Below are 22,034 nucleotides of genomic sequence, written 5' to 3'. Positions count from 1 at the left end.
GAAATTATTAAAAATGGGAAAGGTTTAGTCCCCAATTCTTGCTGCACTTGTGGATACTTTTTTAGTTACTTGGGAATTAGGACCTTTTGCCCTTGAACCCCTCCTTTTCTTCCCCTACTACTTCAAGCCATTTTAAACACACTAACACTTAACACATATTCCCTTTAACAGAAACTCAAACTGTCTTTGGCTTTATTCCTTTTATAATTGCTTTTTATATTTTCTCCTCCCTGTTCCAGGGCCCCTTCCATATCCAGAGTGTGCTGTGAATGAGGTGTGTGTTTGGAGAGCAGGAAGGAGAACTGTGACCACCTGCTGGATAGACTTTTTACCTGCTGCTCTTCTGATTATTTGTGCTGGGATGAGGCAGCTCTTAAAAAGATCTAAGATTAAGGCTGTTCAGAGGGAAACTGAACTTGGTATCTAGACAACACAGGAGAGAATCGATGAATTACCGACTCTACTTACCTCACCTCCGGTCTTTAAAATGTATTGTATCCGGCAAGTCTTTCCCCTCATCTGTCTCAGTAGAGCAGAAAGCCAACTGAGATTTTTGATCCTAGAGATAGTGTCTTCATGGGCTTTCTATCATATATTTGTTGACAGCCTCCTGTTGTGCAATTTCCTCTCATTCCAGAGATTTCTCTGGTTCTCATTTAGGAAGAAAAAAATTTAGAAAAATGAAAACCTGCTTCACCATCCCAGCTTTCTTTTTGGTAGTAGGAGAGAAAAAGACTCAGCAAAACTGGTACTGAAGGAGGGCAGTGAAAGCTAACAGGTGGGCACAGGTCAGGGTGGGCAGGGGTAGTATTGCAGAGTGATCCCGTGGCAGTGCTGACTTGCAGCCAACATCACATGAATCCTAGATGGAAGCATCAGCCACCCCTCCACCCACATATGGCACCTAAATCTTACGATGTGTTTAATACCTCTTGGTCCTTCCCATTCCTCTCCATTCCCATCCTTACATAATATTTACATGGCATCTACATTCAACTTCCAAAGCACATTTCTGGTAATAACATTCACTTTGTGACACACAAACTTTCTGAAAGTTTACATTCTCTGATAAACCATCTGAACTTGGCAGTTTAACATCCAAGATCCAACCCTAATTGGCATTAATACATTCCTTCCTCATTTCCTTTATACTTCTCTCTCTTCTGTCTTCTCTCCTTTTTCTTTTCTATGGCTTTGTTTCTCTTCATGCTTATATTATTCTGTCTCCAAGACCTAAAATACATTCTTTAGTGTTTTCATATATTAATCTTTGAAGCCATATAATATTAAGAGACAGATGTTATTTTACTCCATTTTTAGATAAGAAAACTGATATTTAAGAAGTTTAAATATATTGTCCAGTATAATTCCAAAGTAAAGCTTTCAGTAGTATTCCCACTAGTTATTTATAAGTGTACCCTTGGGGCGCCTGGGTGGCTCAGTCGGTTAAGCGGTCGACTTCGGCCCAGGTCATGATCTCGCGGTCCGTGAGTTCGAGCCCCGCATCGGGCTCTGTGCTGACAGCTCAGAGCCTGGAGCCTGTTTCGGATTCTGTGTCTCCCTCTCTCTGACCCTCCCCCGTTCATGCTTTGTCTCTCTCTGCCTCAAAAATAAATAAACGCTAAAAAAATTAAAAAAAAAATAAGTGTACCCTTAGGAATCGCTAAATTCAATGTTATTGGATACCATGTACATCTAAGGACTGATACCTTGCTAGGTACTTGGATATGCGTATCTCAATTTCAAAGGAAATGCTTGAACTACAAATATAAACTCTGGAGCTAACCATGGAACAGGAAGAGATCAAGTATGGTTAATGTAGATATAAAATAATGGAGATATTAAATCCAGGGGCAATATTGCCCAGGTGACAGAATATTGCTTTTTGAATTCTGTATGTATTTCTTAACTATTAGTGTAACCTTGGATATGGTACTTACTTCACCAAAAATTAAATTGTGAGACACAGCACACTGTAATTGTTAAGAGCGTAGGTTTTAACCTCTGCCACTATGTGAAGGTGAACAAGTTGTTTACATTTTATAAATATTACTTTTTCATTTACAAATGAAAATAATTAGTTACAGCTATTTCAGAAGGTTCTTTTGAGTTTTTATATAAACTAATATTTGTGGCATCTACTAAATCTTGTATGTTTTAAACTTTTTCTGCTGTCTAAAATGCAGTAGGTAATAGGGACACCTGGGTTGCTCAGTTGGTTAAGCGTCCGACTTCTGTTCAGGTCATGATCTCACAGTTTGTGAGTTCAAACCCTGCCTCAGGCTCTGTGCTGACAGGTCAGAGCCTGGAGCCTGCTTCAGATTGTGTATCTCCCTCTCTCTGCCCCTCCCTCACTCATACTCTGTCTCTCTCTCAAAAATAAATAAAACATTTAAAAAAATTAACAATAAAAAATAAAATAAAATAAAATAAAATAAAATAATAAAAGAAATTAAAATGCAGTTGGTAATAGTACCTTCCCCTTAGTCTTAAGAATTAAATGAGGTAAAGTACTTGTAAGTACTAAATAAATATAAGCTCTTTTTAAAAAAACTTTCATCATCCAGGTGACCATGCTAGGCATAACAGATACACTTTTAACTTATTATATTCTTTTACATAAAAATGAATAACTGTAGCTTTGTGTAAATGAATATTTAATTGTTTTCTTACTTCAAGATTTATTCTTTTTACAACTCCCAATAGGCATATGTACATGGCTTAAAAACAAAGACACTTTTTTTTCAAAGGATGCATTTTTAATATCTTTTTATCTTGCCATGAACTTCAGTATATGTTTATTTTCTTTATTCTTTCAAAAGAATCACTCAGATATTGGAATGAAGTTTGTTCTGGTTGATGCATTATTCATTTAAAATGTCCCATATATGATAAAATATTGAATTAAAAATATTGTAGACCTTTCACTTTTCCTTTTATAAATCTAACGTTTTAAAATAAATACTCCCATCTTTCCCCACAAGTGGTCCCCATTGCTAAGTTGCAGATCTGGTTACATTAAATGTCATCTTCTACACACTTAAATTTGGTAATTATAGTAGTCTTTTCCCAAATTGGATAAATGTTTAACTTCAAAACACTTTGGATGACTTCTCTGAGTCTCCTGTGCACATTATTAATGTTTTTTATAGTTTGTGTATATTATTTTAATTGGAAAGCATTTTCTTTCCAAGGATTTTTTTTTTATCCAAACTGTGACTAAAGTCATTAGCCTTAATGGCTCTTACTGGCCTTCCTAGCACAGAACAATATTTCTTTACAACTGACAAGGGAAACTACTTAGTTGTCTAGAGACATCTATGAGTTTTCATTACTCAGTACTAACCTAGATGCATACTCTCTAAGTGAAACTCTAGGAAATGTCATTATATTCCTGAATAGATAACATTGTAATCAAAGGCTGCCAAGAAATTCCCAGATTTGCAAAGAAATACCTTGAAACAAACGGTATTGTTAAGCAGTACAACTCCATGGGTTTAGCCCACAAAATGCATACTTTGTGTGCAGTTTTCAGAGTGTGAGCAGTTCTGCCCTTGCCTAGGCATGATTATCAGTGCAGGAATTGCCACTGGAAGCATATAGGAATTGAGAACTGGAAAATTCCCAGAGGGGAATTGAGAATATTGGAAATCTAGAGAAGAGAAAACTGCGATTACTGCTTCTGTCTACCTCCAGGTCTTCCTTGGCAGAGTTAAGAGGCACATCTGATTCTGCAAATCTACCAGTATTTCTGAAAAACAAGAGCAGCTGTTAGAGTTGAGATACAAACTCTTCCAAAATGTCTGATGTGGTGGTCATAGCACTCCACAGAGGGGATTAGTACAGAAAAATTGGATTTGTGTGTTCAAGACTCCATATCCACAGTTTCTCCCCCAAAGTAGCTTTTGGAAATGTGAATAATAAATGGATTATAAAAGTTAATGATAAAATGCCAGAAACAATAGAAAGATGGGAGGGGTTTGGAAACATGGCAATAAAGTTGGATGGGTACATAAGGGTTCTTTTGATACCAGCACTTGGGGAGATAATGCAGGTGTAATGGAAAGAACATGAACATGAGGGAAAAAAACCTCTATATTGTCTTTGACCTGTCACTAATCTAGCTGTGTGACACTTCTGTTTCACAGTGGCCTTTCTAAAAATCAAGATGATTATTAAATGTAGTTCCAACTGTGCTCCTTAAACTTTCAGGGTTAGAGGATATGATTCTGGGAAGATCAGAGTATGTTAATATTCTGAAAATAGAGGTCACATTTTATTTTTCTACCCACAATAACTCCTTTTATATAACTGCTATAACCCAGGTGAACAGCAGTTTATCAAAGAGCTCTTTTTCTCATATCATAATGCCCTTCACAGTGGACACATTCCCTTTTTTTTTTTTTTTTAAATTAATGTTTATTTATTTTGAGAGAGAGAGAGAGAGAGAGAGAGAGAGAGAGAGAGAGAGAGAGAAGCTGGGGCAGGGGCAGAGAGAGAGGGAGAGAGAGAGAATCCCACAGGTTCCACACTGCCAGCTCAGAGTCTGGACACGGAGCTTGATCCCACGAACTGTGAGAGCATAACCTGAGCCAATATCAGGAGTCAGACACTTAGCCAACCAAGCCACTGAGGCACCCCAGAAGCATTTTCTTTTTTCACATAGTTCCTAGAATGTACTAAATGTCCAATAAACCACTCCATCCCTATTTGGTAGTATATAAATATATTCACAGTTTATAATTTAGTGCAAAATAAAATATGTGTGCTCCTTCCCATATACCTTTATACAAAATGCAAAGTGAATTTTCAATCAATATAGATTCTGCCTGATATTGAAGGAAGGAAAGATTTACTAATTATATTAATTATGGTAATTATATTAATACTAATTATACTAATTACGGTAATTATATTAATACTATTGATAATGGCAAAAATAATAATGACATTTAAACTTTTACAATTGTCCAAAAACTAAACTGTTTTACAACACTACCTTGCTTGTTTCTCAAAATAAACTTAAGTAGTTCTTTTTTTTAAGTTGTATTTATTTAAGTAATTTCTACTCCTCACGTGGGGCTCAAACTCAAGAACCCGAGATCAAGATTTGCATGCTCTTCTGACTGAGCCAGCCAGGCACTCCAAATAGTGTTTCCCCGCCCCCCGCCCCTCTTTTTATACACCTTTTGCTTCTATTTCCGGAAACAGGCTTAGAGAAGTAAAATTCCTTCTCCAAGATTACACAGCCAGGAAGTGGTGATGCCAAAATGTGAACCAGGATCTTTGTTTCCAAACCGATATTGCACATGTCCCAATTAATCTAGTATCAGCCTTGTTTAAACTGAGAATCTTCATAAATGAATAGGAAACTATGTAGTTATATATTACACATATATATTTTTCTTTTTCTTTTTTTTTACATATATATACATTTTCTAAATTAGGATTACCATACTTATTACCTCTAATTAAAACAACAAATAAAAGTAGCCACAGCCAGACCAATTAATCTAATGAAACTTGCAGCTTTATCTTCAATCAGTATTCTTTTTGATAACACAGATTTTTATCTACTTCTGAGATAAATTCAATGATTGAATTTTTGAAAGTAGTCTTAGGTCTTTGTAGATATTGGTGTATCAGATGTAACTGCATGATGTTACTATATAGTTTTTGAGTGCTTGTTATATGCTAAGTACTTTAAATTTTTACATATATAGTGTTATTTAATCTAATAGCAAGCCTAAGTGCTTAATACTATTATTCTTCTGAAAATGATTTTACCGAGTCTCAGAAGACTCAGTAGAAAGTCTTTCTCTCAGAAGAAAAGTCTGAAAGACTCTCAGTCTTTCTCTCAGAAGAAAATTAAATTATGCAAATGTGCCCAGTTGATAGAGAACTGAGGTACCTCAGATTCAAACTCATTGATTTTTATTTCTAAAGTTCGTTTTCCTTTCTATATATGAAGTATCTTTAAAAGACCTCATACATATAGTTACTTGTATATTTTATGTTAATTGAGTTGTGGTTAGTAAATACAAGACTTGCTTAATGGCATCAATTTATGGTCAGTTTTCATAGATGTTCCATAGGTGGTTGAAAATATCTATCATTATTGCTAATGGTCATTTGCTCATGTTGTTCTTATATTATTATTGCTATTATTTTTGCATGAACTATTAGTTACTGAAAGAGTTGTTGACCGACAGAATCAATACTCACCTTGATCTTTATCATCATCAAAATTTCCAACTTCTGGTGATTTCACTACCAAATGTTTTGCTCTGTTTTTTTTTTATTTAGCCACATTAATATTGTTCATGCTAGATTATGAGCACTCATGACATAGGAAATGCAATTATTTGATTAGTTTTAAAAGCTACTTACACAGTACTTTATTAAGTACTTCATTTATAATTTTTTTCTTAATTCGTCTTCTCTAATCTATCCTTGGTTGACAATTTCTTATAATTCAGGTATCTGTTGAAATGCCACCTCCTCAGATAATTCTCCTGACTGTCCAGTCTTATAATTATTCATCTAAAACTCTACTGCATCATTCTACTTTAGGAAGAAAGAAAGAAAGAAAGAAAGAAAGAAAGAAAGAAAGAAAGAAAGAAAGGAAGAAAGAAAGGGAGGAAGAAAGAAAGAAAATATAGTTCTTTTTCCTGAGGAGTTCTTATTATCTGAAAATATTTTGCTTTGCTTTATTTTTTTGTTTTTATCTGAATCCTTCCACTAGAGTACAAACTATGTCAGAACAAAGACTTGTCATTCTATTCACCATGGTGTCCCCAGAATCTAGAACAATGAACATAATAGTGTTTGGTAAATTTTTGTTGAACAAATAGTGTCAAATAATTCTGAATCTGATTTTCTTCAGATAATACTTTCAAAACTGAAGAGGAGAATGTGGTTATGTATTTACTTACTAATTTTATTCTCACAAGACCAATCCAGATTCATCATCACCTTCGTTTTTCCTTTGTATTTCTATTTCTTCTTTTCATTTTGTGCTTTGTTTCTTTGCCCTCTTTCTCTATTTGTTTTTTTTTTTTTTCTTTCTTTATTTTCCCCTCCAATTTTTATGTGGAGACTGGATTTTTCTGAGTCTGGCTGATTAAACTCATTGTAATTCCTAATGTCTAACAGTCAGTGGACTTTGCAAAGGAAAAAATTAAAATGGTAAACTCAGTAGCTCAAGGTCAGATATTAATGTTCATTCATATGTATAGGCACTGTAGATGCAAATGATGGTGTTGGGTTTTTCTGAGAGTATCAGTGTGAGCTTTTATTGTTCTGTTATTATGAAGATAAGTCATCATGGGGATCAACCTATGCTTTGCATTTACTTTAATAAGTTTCTTTATTGTTGCCCAGACACATCTATCAGCATAGAATACAAGCCACTGCTCCCTTAATCTTCCATTCAGGAAATGAGTGTGCCTCAATGAAATATTAATACCTTTTCCTTTCAGCTTTGAAGATATGACCTATTTTTATCAATTGTTTTCTTCTAATTGCTGTTAATAACAAAAGAGTCTGTTTATTAAAATAACAAGGACATGCAAGTAGGGGCTCTGGTTATTAGTGACACGCCAGTATTGAATTTGACATTGTTTTGACTGGTGGAGAAGACATTAAGTAGGATAATGAAACAATAAATTACAACACAAAAACAGTGTGTGTGCTAAGACTAAAGTCCAGGGCAATTCAACACAAATTGATTATACATTTAGTTTGACCCCTGGGAAGTAAGTGAGGTTGTATGCCTAGGTTGACAGAAATTTTGCCTATGCATATGAGTAAATTTCCATAACAGTAATTGTTTCAAGTTATGTGGTTACTAATCATAGAGGACTTCTCATTAGCGTATAAGATAGCTTCATTAGCAAATTTGCTCATTCAGCGGATAGCTATTAATTACTTATATCACAACAGGCTATGTTTTAAGCTCTAGAAAAATAGTGGTAAACTATCCAAGGTTCCTGTTCTCATGGAGGATGGAAGATGTAAAAATGAAACAAAAATATTATCACTTCAAACTGCAATAATGACTTCGCAAAATGGGTATATATGATGGGTGCTGTTAAAATTATTTTAGTTGGAGTGGTCAGCAAGAGCTTATGTGAAGAGGGGACCTTTGAGATCAGATATGAGTAATGTGGCAACTCTGCAAAGCTCCAGAGAAGAGCATCTGCAGTGTAGGGAATAAGGTACAAAGTCAATGGTATTCCTGGAATACAACGAAGACACACATGACTGGAGTATTTAGATTGCAACGGGGAAAATAATAAGAAATGAAGCTGGAGAGAGAAGTGGGCACCAGGTTCTGTAATATTTTAAAAAATGAATTTTATTATAGCTTTTTAAACAAGCAATTGAATATTTCAATCATGGGAGTGAAATGATCTTATGCACTTTTGAAGTTTTATTTTTACGACCATGCTGCCTATTGTGTGGAGAGTAGATTATAATGTGATAACTGTGGCAATGGACAGGCCAGTTATGAGGAGATTTTGGTTGTGTGAATAAAAGCAATGTTGGTCTGGAATGGTGGGAAGAAGTGTAAACGGTGAGAAATGGTCAGGTTGATAAAACCAAACAAAATTAACGGTGGATGGCACATGTGGAGGAAGAAAGAAGGTAATCAAGATTGACCACAGTCATTACAAAATAAGAAAACTGATGCAGATTTAAATTACGTAGTTTAAACTCAATAGATATAAACTTGATGTGTACCTTAATTTAGGTACTATACATTTTCTATAAATGTTAATATCTTGGTGACTATTGAAACTTTTATTCTGTGATCCCAGGAACAGATTTTGATAAACACTAGATATATTTAATTTGAAGAAAATTTGAAAATCTTTGTAGACCATATCTTTTATCCTGTCACACACAAACACACGCACACACACACACACACACACACACACATGCACACACACACAAATATAAAAATTTTGTATATACATATATAAAATTTAAGTCTTGAGTAGCTTTAAAAAAACATACCAGAACCCCTTATGTTGAGAATTAATGATAAATCTAAAATATTGAAGATTTATCAACCTAAGTGATCAGTAACTGTTTTGTAATTTTATGTGACATTTTATTTTATAGTGAAAAAGGAAACTAACACACTGGAGCACTGAAAAAAATCAATAATGAACATTAATTGAAGGGTTCTGTAAGAAAAGAGGTTAAGATGGGCTTTTTAAAGTTCATTTATCAGAGGACAAATGAGGAAAAGACTTTATCTTATGTAGTAATCTGTATAGAACATATCTAATAGGACTAATTCACAGATGATAACACTTGTCGATAATGGTCTGGCTCACTTAAAAAATGATTAAATACTTGGTAGATCCTAACATTCAATACCTCCATTACACATTTTTCTTTAAGGAGCCAAATACCTCTATGTCTCCAGATATTCTTGGAATTTACCCGAATAATTTGTCCTATGCTTGTGCAACTGATATTGCTTGATTTTCATTTCCTTCGAATTGTGATCACCATAATTCACTTTTCTGGCAAAAAGTAATATTTTATTTCCCCATCGGTGTTAATAAGAACAAATCTTTGCAAGAAGCATATTTTGATTAAAGATTCAGCTCTTTGCAGCCCTCTTCATTTTAAAATTCAATGTTGTTAATCTACAATTCTTCCCTGTGGTATTTTTTATTAACACTACAAACTGGCACTCAAATCACTTTTTCTTAAACTGCGAAGACATATGGTGGTTTTAACAAACGGATTTTTAAAAGTGTGTTAATCTTTATAATGTACAATGAAATATTTTTTCTATAACTACTTCATTCTTTGTATATTATTCTAATAACAAAAGTTAGAGCAAATTCATTTTTATAAATCTAGATTTGTATAATTATTTTATATTGAGTAGTAATATTAACTATCTCATGTTGATATAATGCCAATTATGTCAGAAATGAAAAGTCTATTGGGAAAAACCTGAAAATATCTAGAGTAAAACTAATGTGTTTTTGATATAAGAGCAAAATAGTATTTGTAGACATTTCTTTTTAAATAAAAATCCGGATGAAAGCAAATATCCTTTCTCCTATGTCTCCTCTTGCCTCTGAAATACAGCTTGGCTTAAATCAGGGAAACAGGAAATACAGTGCACGGAGATGTGTTGACATTCAAGTAATTGCTGCAGAGGAGTTTTGGAGAAAGCTTTTATAAGTAGTAGAGTAAATAAAAAAATCATCTAAACTTTTATTGTCATCTACTGTTTTATACACACGATCTACTCCAATGTAGCTTTCCCTCAATTATTACACAAATACACTGTGCTAAACTCTGTGCTAGGTGTAGGGAATACAAAGCTGAACTAGAAGGGAATATATCTGACCCTCATGGATTTTACATTCTCGTGGACAGGAAAAGGAAACATGTAAGCAAATAAAAAGATAAATAATAAGGATTTCTAACCAGGAATAATAGAGATTAATAATGGCTAGAACTACTTTGGATAAGTGTTCACAGAAGTTTACTTGAAAAGAAAAGTATTTAAAATGAGCTCTTCAGGGAAAAAAAAAAAAAAAAAAAAAAGGACTTGGCCATGAATACTTGAGATCAAGTCAGGTGAAAATTTTTTATAGGAAAATGAAAGAATGTGGTAAAATTAAACAAAACAAAATATGCTACATTTGGTCTTTATTATTGTGAGACTTATCTGAAAAGATCATTTTAGAAGAATGTTTGTGAACTTAGCAAATAATTTAAAGTTCTTGCAAAAAAGTGTAAAGTATATGTGAACTATTAACCTAAGAAAAAAAGTATGTTCACTGTGTTTAGCCGAAATGTACTTGGCTAAAGGAGTCAAATAAATCTTTGTCTTTTCAACGAATGGCTTTACAAGTTGGCAATGCCTAGGTGACACAGCAACCTAATGCTAACACTTTGTGGTTAGTTTGACAAGGTCATACATTGTGTGTGTGTGTGTGTGTGTGTGTGTGTGTGTGTGTGTGTGTGTGTAATTTTCTAAACCATTAGATATTTCTACTTTTCATAAAATTATTTCTTTAAAATTTTCCTAGTTATAATGGAAAATAAAGATTGTCAAGCAATAAAAAAGGTAGAAAGAAGTGAAAACATCTTTTAGAAACCAATCCAGAGTCATTATTGTTAATACTTTTTGTTTATTCTTACTGATTTATTTCTTAATAAAATATGAATATGCTAATTTATTCCATAATCTACTACTATTCTCTTAAAAATATAATCCACACTGTTAAGTCAAATTATGTAATGTCACATTGTATACGCACGATAGTTTATTTTCTTTTGAATGGGCATTTAGCTTTTAAAATTTTTTAATGATTGTAAACAATGCAGGATGCAATATTCTTGTTATATAAACAAATTCATTTATATCTAATCATCCCTTCTGACAAATTTCTGTATATGATATTTTCACTCAAAACACCCCCATATTTTATCTATGGCAAACTGCCCTTTAAAAAGAAATATTTTTGCCTGTTTATCTTCTAACCAGAAGAGAATATTACTGTATTTATAATGAAGTAATTAACCTATATATTCACTTTGCCAGCATTAGAGGTGAACAATGTACTTTTTAAAATTGGAAGCTCTTTACAACACCCGTTGCTACAAAAGGCCATACTTCATTCTTTCTCATTGCCAAGCAGTATTCCATTGTGTATATAAACCACAATTTCTTTATCCATTCATCAGTTGATGGGCATTTAGGCTCTTTCCATAATTTGACTATTATTGAAAGTGTTGCTATAAACATTGGGGTACAAGTGCCCCTATGCATCAGCACTCCTGTATCCCTTGAGTAAATTCCTAGCAGTGCTATTGCTGGGTCATAGGGTAGATCTATTTTTAATTTTCCAGTTATACTAAGTCAATAATCTGACAAAAACTTTTCTAAGTAGTTATTTGTCATCTGTTTTACTTTCAGTGAAAATTTGAGAGTTTTTTATCTGCTAGCCCCTTCCATCTGTGTTCGTACTGTCTAGATGAATTAGGAAAAATTCCTGGTCCACTCTACCCATATATAGTAGGTTTAATGGTGGCATCCCAGAAAGATATTTCCATGTTCCAATTCCCAATATCTTTGCATGTACTCATATTTTGAAAGAGGGTGTTTTTTTTTTACAGACATAATTAAGTTAGTGATCTCCAAATAACACCATCTTGCATTAACTAGATAGGGCCTAAATCCAATGACAAGTGACTTTATAAGAGAAAGAGGGATATGCGACACAAACAGAAGGGAAAAAGATAGACTAAGGAGGAGGCAATATTAAGAAAGAGGCATAAATTGAAGCTATGCAGAATGACCAGTGCTGACAAAGTCAGGGAAGTATTTTCCCCAGAGCCTTTAGAAGGAACAGAGCCCTGCTGACACCTTGATTTTGTATAAAAGTCTTTGAGAATTGTTCAAGAATAATTTTCTGTTGCTTTAAGCTACTGAGTTTGTGTTACATTGTTGCAGCAGCCCCAGGAAACTAATATAGGCACAGTTACAATTCTCATAAAGCTCAGTGTAGTGAAGGAGTCACAGATATATACACAAAAAATTGAATATGATGTATCATTCTGAAACACTTTTTGAAAACACTACCTTTGAAACAGAGAGACTGAGTTCACTTTTGTTTCTTCTAATTCACTGCTTTTAAAAAAATCTGCCTGTGCTTCAATTTTCTCATCTGTATAATGAGAAACAGTTCCTTAGGTGTTGACTGGTAGAGGAATTGGTTTTTGCATTGCTCATATGCTCATAATCTCAGGAGTGAGGGTGGTATTGTCCATTATTTAACAACTTTATCAATCAAGCACACATGTGGAGAAATAAAGAATGTATGCAGTTTTTCTTCACATTAAGTTTAAATTGTATTTCCCAAATTATAATGAATCAACAAGAGGGTCAATGTGGGGATTATTCATTAACATTAGGAGATCCTTTATTGTTTTTGACCTCTTACTCCCATCTCTGGCTTCTCAGTGGATGTAGGTCCATCATGGTGGGCTTCTTGGGTTCTATCTTTTGTCTATAACCTCCATATGAATCCTCGTTATTTGTTCTCTCAGTGTTTTGGTCACTACCATTTGTCCACTTGCCCATGTTTCTCCTGGCTCTCATGGTAGGATAAAGGAATTTCCTTAAAATTCATTATTATCATCACTTCTTATCACATCTCCCATACTTAATATGCTAAAAGTATCTCTATATTTCCCTCAGCCAAGAATTGCTAAATCATTTTCCATGTATTTTCCTAGGAAGTTGGATTGCCTTTTGATGATAAACATCACACATGTGCATGCACATGAATACACACACGTGCACACACACACACACACGTGCACACACAATACCTTGCCAAGAAACAAAGCAGTTATTGCAGTGCCTTGCACATAATATAAGCTTAAATGTAAGAATTTTGTTCAAATGTAGTTAGAGAATATTACAATATAAGCATATTTGAAATATGTGACTTTTTAAAAGTGATATAAGTTGTTTTGCTTGTGAATTTAAGTACATTTTCAACCTCCAGTTAATCTCCACAATGGATAATTTTCTTGGCTTCTGTTTGTGGTTTGACTCTTTTTCCAAGTATGATCAATAAATGATTCAGTTCCCAAAATGATGAAACTTCTTTTAGCTAAGTTTGAAAACTGCAGAAATTTTCAAGGAACTTGATTTTGATGCACAAAATTGATGAATAACTGCTCTGCAAAAAACTCAATTTCAAAACGTAAAAGTCTTGCTGGGCTTATTGATTTGAACTGTATCTTCATGCTGGGATGCCACTTTTTTTTTTAACAAACTTTCTAATTTGTTTCTCTGTATATGGAAGAAACATAAAGTATGAAGAATTCATTTTAGAAGTTTAATAATATAATATTACTAAAATTATAGCAAGTTGCTAACTTAGTGAAACCCTTAAGAAAGTGAAGAGATAGTAAGTCATCAATTGGATATTTATTAATATAGTAGTAAGGTTATCTTTACTTAGATATAATAAGTAAAGAGATAAGACATTCAATTTTGAATAAAACTTAATGCAAGCCGATACTAAAAAGAATACATTATTTTAACATAGTATTTTCATAATATTTTAGCTAATATACCTTTTCATGGAGGACTTTCCTGACAGTTTAACAAATTGCATGAACAAGACCTGGCCCTGCCTGGATTTTGAGTCATTGCATATCAAATATTCAGCAACTCTGTGAAGTGTTCTATCACAACACTTCAGGATATTCTTAAACCCTCAGTATCCTCCTGTGTAACTTAGTAGTGGAGTAGGTAGAATTTTGTTAATACCCATAAATTCAGGATTAGCGCAGGGCAGAATATTACACTCTAAGATAGGACAAAAAAGAATGGAGTCTCCTTCACAGTAAGCAGCCAGAAGGATGGATCTCAGAACATTAGTTTTAATAAGAAGTAAGTGATAAGGATAAAAATTCCTGAAGGTTGTCTTGCCTGGTGTTACTTTACAAGTAGATTGAAGGCTACTCTAGAGCACAATAAGGAAGTTGCAAAAGGAAAGTAGTAGTGAAACCAAAGTCACAGTTAATCCGTATCTTTAGTCTAATAGTTCTGCTTCAGTGTGCCCTTATGCTTAGTATAAATGACTGTACTTCTCCAGGTCATAGTTTTTATACAGTATGCTAATTCACAGTATTCAAGATTCCCTTCCTTCCTTCCTTCCTTCCTTCCTTCCTTCCTTCCTTCCTTCCTCCTTTCCTTCCTTTCTTCCTCCTTTCCTTCCTTCCTTCCTCCCTTCCCCCTTCTTCCTTCCTTTCTCTCTCCTTTCTTTCTTTCTTTCTTTCTTTCTTTCTCTTTCTTTCTTTCTTTCTTTCTTTCTTTCTTTCTTTCTTTCTCTTTATTTCTTTTTTTTCTTTTTTCTTTCTTTCTTTCTTTCTTTCTTTCTTTCTTTCTTTCTTTCTTTCTTTTACATATTTTTCAAGTGTCCACAATGTGACTAGAAGGTATTTAACTAAATGTCAGTGACACAAAGATATGTAAGAAAATCTTTGTTCTGAAGGAGCTTTTATTCTAGTAAACAGATGCTTTAAATGGAATGAGGTCAATATTAAAATAAAAGTCTGCTCAGAGATCTAAGGTAGCAAAACTGTTGGGTAGGAATTCTCATGGAAAGATAGAATTCAATGTCAAGGTAGTTAATTTTTATACAGTGATTTTCATACAATATTTTAATCCTCATACATGGTTTTCATTCTTTGGCAACTTATATGAAGAAATACTTCCATTTTAAAGGCGAGTGGACATATGTAACTGTAGCAGAGCCAAAATACTAACATTTAATTATTGGAAAACAAACAATCCAAAGGGACTTAGTCTAGTGCAGTGTCCTATAAGTTTTAAAGCACATTACCACTGAATAAACAATGGGAGTTTCTAAACTGTAGTGAAACATTAAAGGGCTTAATATTCAGAATACATTTTTCATTTTATTTTTCTAATTTCATTAGCTCAGCACTCAAAGTAAAATTTCTGTTTATAATAACAGTTTAACATAATGAGAAAAAATTAGATCAAAGAGAAATATATTCCAAAGTCTATAGTATGCTACACTGGAAATTTTTATCTTAAAATAAAACAATAATCCAATTTTAGAAATAACTGCAATGTGGAATGAGAAATTATTAATGATTTATTTAGTGAGTAAAATAATAAATCCTCTGCTGTTATTGGATGATAGTGTTTATTCAAATTATGTCATAGTAGTTCCCCATTTTCTTTTGAAAATATAATGGAGTTATTGTAATATGCTAATAACAGAACTAAAAGTTTATACTTTTCTTAAGATGAAAACCACCTAAATTAAGCAAAACAAGCAATAGTGCTGTGTTGAAAATGTATTTGACCAGAGTCTCATATATTTAATTTGTAGAATGGAACGGTATCAACTATTTCTAAAATTTGTTAGGAAGATTTTAAGAAAGGATATTTGTGATGTGCCCTAGCACACAATGGATGTTCACTGAATCCAGGAAACTGATTCTTCCTAAACTCCTACTAATTTTGATAGCCACACATCCCATTCCAATGTTCTCCATAAGGATAATATGTTTTGCTCACCTTAATAAATAATGGCTTTTTATAATTGTTGCAAAGGATATAAAGAATAATTATGTTTAATTATTGTTAGCATTTTATATTTCCATACTTCATTCATGATTTATACATTTTTTTCCTATAATTCAGGTAATTATTTAATAATGATTATCTACAGAATCTAGTTGGGAGGGTGTTATCTATTATGACATATTGGCCAGATTTGACAACTTGCTGTCACTGTGTAAACCAATGAAGATGGGGCACAATATTTGTTGAAGAGTTTCAGATCATGACATTTTTTCTAGTAAAAACTAAGCCTTCTAGACTTAGATTTCAGCAAATCTGTTTTCTTTTGGGCAAATGAGTTAGATTTCTAGTGGGTGTAACTCAATAGATAAATCAGGAAGTTCTGCTTTGGAAGTCTGACAACCTTACATTCTAGTATAGTATAGTAATGAACCATAGAAATATAGTCCAGTTTCCATGTGTAATCATGCAATATAATTGCTATTAAAATGCTTCTCAATAAGAAAGTTTATCTCATTCATGCCCATGCATCTCTATTAGTATGTATCTTTTTTTTTTTTAGATTTTCCATATTATTTTATTATTTTTTTAACTTAATTTACTTTTTACGTTTACATTCAAGTTAGTATATAATACAACAATGACTTCAGGAGCAGATTCCTTAATGTCCCTTACCCATTTAGCCCATCCCCCCTCCCACAACCCCTCCAATAATCCTCAGTTTGTTCTCCATATTCATGAGTCCCTTCTGTTTTGTCCCACTCCCTGTTTTTATATTATTTTTGTTTCCCTCTCCTTATGTTCATCTGTTTTGTATCTTAAATTCCTCATATGAGTGAAGTCATATGATATTTGTCTTTCGCTGACTGACTAATTTCACTTAGCATAAGACCCTCTATTTCCATCCACATAGTTGCAAATGGCAAGATTTCATTCTTTGTGATTGTGATTGCCAAGTAATACTCCATTGTATATATATACCACATCTTCTTTATCCATTTATCCATCGACGGGCATGTGGGATCTTTCCATACTTTGGCTATTGTTGATAGTGTTGCTACAAACATGGGGGTGCATGTGTCCCTTCAAAACAGCATACCTCTATCCCTTGGATAAATACCTAGGAGTGCAATTGTTGGGTGGTAGGGTAGTTCTATTTTTAATTTCTTGAGGAACCTCCATACTGTTTTCCAGAGTGGCTGCACCAGTTCGCATTCCCACCAGCAGTGCCAAAGAGATCCTCTTCTTCTGCATCCTTGCCAACATCTGTTGTTGCCTGAGTTGTTAATGTTAGCCATTCTGACAAGTGTGAGATGATAACTCATTGTGGTTTTGATTTTTATTTCCCACATGATGAGTGATGTTGAGCATTTTTTCATGTGTCAGTTGGCCATCTGGATGTCTTCTTTGGAAAAGTGTCTATTCATGTCTTTTGCCCATTTCTTCACAAGACTATTTGTTTTTTTGGGTGTTGAGTTTGATAAGTTCTTTATAGATTTTGGATACTAACCCTTTATCTGATATGTCATTTGCAAATATCTTCTCCCATTCTGTCAGTTGCCTTTTAGTTTTACTGATTGTTTCCTTTGCTGTGCAGAAGGTTTTTATTTTGATGAGGTTCCAAAATTTCATTTTTGCTTTTGTTTCCCTTGCCTCCAGAGACATGATGAGTAGGAAGTTGCTGCGGCCAAGGTCAAAGAAGTTTTTGCCTGCTTTCTCCTTGAGGATTTTGATAGCTTCCTGTCTTACATTTAGGTCTTTCATCCATTTTGAGTTTATTTTTGTGTATGATGTAAGAAAGTGGTCCAGTTTCATTTTTCTGCATGTCTGCTGTCCAGTTTTCCCAGCACCACTTGCTGAAGAGATTGTCTTTATTCCACTGGATAGTCTTTCCTGCTTTGTCAAAGATTAGTTGGCGATACATTTGTGGGTCCATTTCTGGGTTCTCTATTCTGTTCCATTGATCTGAGTGTCTCTTCTTGTGCCAGTACCATACTGTCTTCATGATTACAGCTTTGTAGTGCAGCTTGAAGTCTGGAATTGTGATGCCTCCTGCTTTGGTTTTCTTTTTCGAGATTGTTTTGGCTATTCAGGGCCTTTTCTGGTTCCATAAAAATTTTAGGATTGTTTGTTCTAGCTCTGTGAAGAATTCTGGTGTTATTTTGATACGTATTGCATTGAATATGTTGATTACTTTGGGTAGTATTGACATTTTAAAAATATTTGTTCTTCCCATCCAAGAGTAGGGAATAGTTTTCCATTTTTGTGTGTGTGTGTGTCTTCTTCAATTTCTTTCATAAGCTTTCTCAGGTTTTCAGTTTGTAGATTTTTCTCCCCTTTGGTTAGATTTATTCCTAGGTATTTTATGGGTTTTGGTGCAATTGTAAATGAGATTGATTCCTTGATTTTTCTTTCTGCTGCTTCATTGTTGGTGTATAGGATGCAACTGATTTCTGTGCATTGATTTTATATCCTGTGACTTTGCTGAATTCATGGATCATTTCTAGCAGTTACTTGATGGAATCTATAGAGTATCATGTCACCTGAGAAAAGTGAAAGTTTGACCTCCTCTTGGCCAATTTAGATGCTTTTATCTCTTTGTGTTGTCTGATTGCTGAAGCTAAGACTTCCAACACTATGTTGAATAACAGTGGCAAGAGTGGACATCTCTGTCTTGTTCCTGACCTTAGGGGGAAAGCTCTCAGTTATTCCCCATTGAGCATGATATTAGTGGCAGGTCTTTCATTTATGGCTTTTATTATCTGAGGTATGATCCTTTCATCTCTACTTTCTTAAGGGTTTTTATCAAGAAAGGATGCTGTATTTTGTCAAATGCTTTCTCTGCATCTATCGAGAGGATCATGTGGTTCTTGTCCATTCTTTTAATAATGTTATGTATCACATTGATTGTTTTGCGGATATTGAATCAGCCCTGCATCCCAAGTATGAATCCTACTTGGTCATCGCGAAAAATTTTTTTAATGTATTGTTGGATCCGGTTGGCTATTATCTTATTGAAGATTATTGTGTCCATGTTCATCAGGGAAATTGGTATATAGTTCTCCTTTTTAGTGGGGTCTCTGTCAGGTTTTGTAATCAAGATAATGCTGGCTTCATACAAAGAGTTTGGAAGTTTCCCTTATATTTCCATTTTTTTTTTTTTTTTTGGAACAGCTTCAAGGGAATGGGTGTTAACTCTTCTTTAAATGTTTGGCAGAATTCCCCTGGAAAGCCATCTGGCCTTGGACTCTTGTTTTTCGGGAGATTTTTAATTACTAATTTGATTTCTTTACTAATTATGGATCTGTTCAAATTTTTTATTTCTTCCTGTTTCAGTTTTGGTAGTGTATATGTTTCTAGGAATTTGTCCATTTCTTTCTGATTACCCATTTTATTGGTGTATAATTGCTCATAATATTCTATTATTGTTTGTATTTCTGCTGTGTTGGTTGTGATCTCTCCTCTTTCATTCTTGATTTTATTTATTTGGGTTCTTTCCTTTTTCTTTGTGATCAAACTGGCTATTGGTTTATCAATTTTGTTAATTCTTTCAAAGAAACAGCTTCTGGTTTCATTGATCTGTTCTACTATTTTTTTTTTTTTTTTAGTTTCGATAGCATTGATTTCTGCTCTAATCTTTACTATTTCCTGTCTTCTTCTTGTTTTAGGTTTATTTTCTGATTTTTTTTTTCCAGCTGTTTAAGGTGGAAAGTTAAGTTGTGTATCTGAGAACTTTCTCCCTTTAGGAATGCCTGGATTGCTGTATAGTTCCCTCTTATGACCGCCTTTGCTGTGTTCCAGAGGTTTGGGGCTGTGGTGTTATCATTTTCATTGACTTCCATATACTTATCAATTTCCTCTTTAACTTCTTGGTTAGTACATTCATTTTTTAGTAGGAAGTTCTTTAGTCTCCAAATATTTGTTACCTTTCCAAATTTTTTCTTGTAGTTGATTTCGAGTTTCATAGAGTTGTGGTCTGAGAACATGTATGGTATGATCTTGAACTTTTTGTACTTGTTGAGGGCTGATTTGTGTCCCTGTATGTGATCTGTTTTGGAGGATGTTCCATGTGCACTGGAGAAGAATGTGTATTCACTGCTTTAGGATGAAGTGTTCTGGATATATGTTAAGTCCATCTGATTCACTGTGTCATTCAAAGCCATTGTTTCCTTGTTGACTTTCTGATTAGATGATTTGTCCATTGTTGTAAGTGGGGTGTTGAAGTCTCCTACTATTATGGTATTATCATCAATGAGTTTCTGTATGTTTTTGATGAATTGATTTATATATTTGGGTGCTCTCACATTTGGCACGTAAATGTTTACAATTTTTGTTTACAAAAATGTTTACAATGTTTACAATTTGGCGCATAAAGGTTTTCTTGGTGGATAAACCCCTTAATTGTGATATAATGCCCTTCTTCATCTCTTGTTACAGTCTTTATTTTAAAGTCTAGATTTTCTGATATAAGTATGGCTACTCCGGCTTTCTTTTGTTGACCATTAGCATGATAGATGGTTCTCCATCCCCTTATTTTCGGTCTCAAGGTGTCTTTAGATCTAAAGTGGGTCTCTTGTAAACAGCATGTAGATGGATATTGTTTTCTTATCCTTTCTGTTACCCTATTTCTTTTGATTGGAACATTTAGTCCATTGACGTTTAGAGTAAGTAGTGAAAAATACGAATTTATTGCCATTATGTTGCCTGTAGAGTTGGAGTTTCTCTTGTGTTCTTTGGCCCTTTCTAATCTTTATTGCTTTTGCTTTTTCCCCCTCTTTTCTCCCCTCAGAGAGTCCCCCTTATAATTTCTTGCAAGGCTGGTTTAATAGTCACGAAATCCTTTAATTTTTGTTTGTCTGGGAAACTTTTTATCTCTCCTTCTATTTTGCATGATAGCTTTGCTAGTAAACGAATTCTTGGCTGAATATTTTTCCAATTCAGCACATTGGATATACCCTGCCACTCCTTTCTGGCCTGCTAAGTTTCGTGGATTGGTCTTTTGCAAACCTGATCTGTCTTCCTTTGTGGGTTAAGGACTTTTTTTTCCCCTTGCTGCTTTCATGATTCTTTCCTGGCCCGAGTATTTTGTGAATTTGACTGTCATATGCCTTGTTGATGGCTGGTTTTTGTTGACTCTAATTGGAGTCCTCTGTACTTTTTGGATTTTGATTCTTTATCTTTCCCTGGTTAGGAAAATTTTCCGCTATGATTTGCTCACACAACCCTTCTACCCCTTTTTCTGTCTCTTCAACTTCTGGGACCCCTATGATTCTGATGTTGTTCCTTTTTAATGAGTCACTAATTTATCTAATCCTTTAATTGTGGTCTTTTGCTTAGTCTCCCTCTTTTTTTCTGCTTCATTATTCTCCATAAGTTTGTCTTCTATATCACTAATTCACTGCTCTGCCTCATCCATCTTTGCTGCCATGGCATCCATTCAAGATTGCAGCTCAGTTATAGCATTTTTTATTTCATCCTTACTAGTTTTAACTTCTTTTATCTCCACAGAATGGGATTCTAATCTATTTTCAACCCCAGCTAGTATTCTTATTATTGTGATTCTAAATTCTGGTTCAAACATCTTGCTTATATCTGTGTTGAATAAGTCCCTGGCTATCATTTCTTCCTGCTCTTTCTTTTGGGGTGAATTCCTTTGTTTCATCATTTTGACGGAAGAAAAGGAATTAATAAGGTAAAAATAAATTTAAAATTAAAAAATTAAAAAAACAACACACGCAGACACACACACACACACACACACATACAATCAAATAAATGATGTTATTTCCCAGGTGTGTTTTGGTCTGGTTGATGAAAAGAGTTTGAAACATTAGAGAAAAAAGGGAAAAACAAAAACAAAAACGTTTGAAAATTTGAAAAAATTAATAAAATGAAATAGAATAAAATG

Source organism: Panthera onca, chromosome F2 (assembly GCF_046562875.1).
Source record: "Panthera onca isolate mPanOnc1 chromosome F2, mPanOnc1 haplotype 2, whole genome shotgun sequence".
In the NCBI taxonomy this organism is placed as follows: Eukaryota; Metazoa; Chordata; class Mammalia; order Carnivora; family Felidae; genus Panthera; species Panthera onca.
This window is presented reverse-complemented; position numbering follows the sequence as displayed.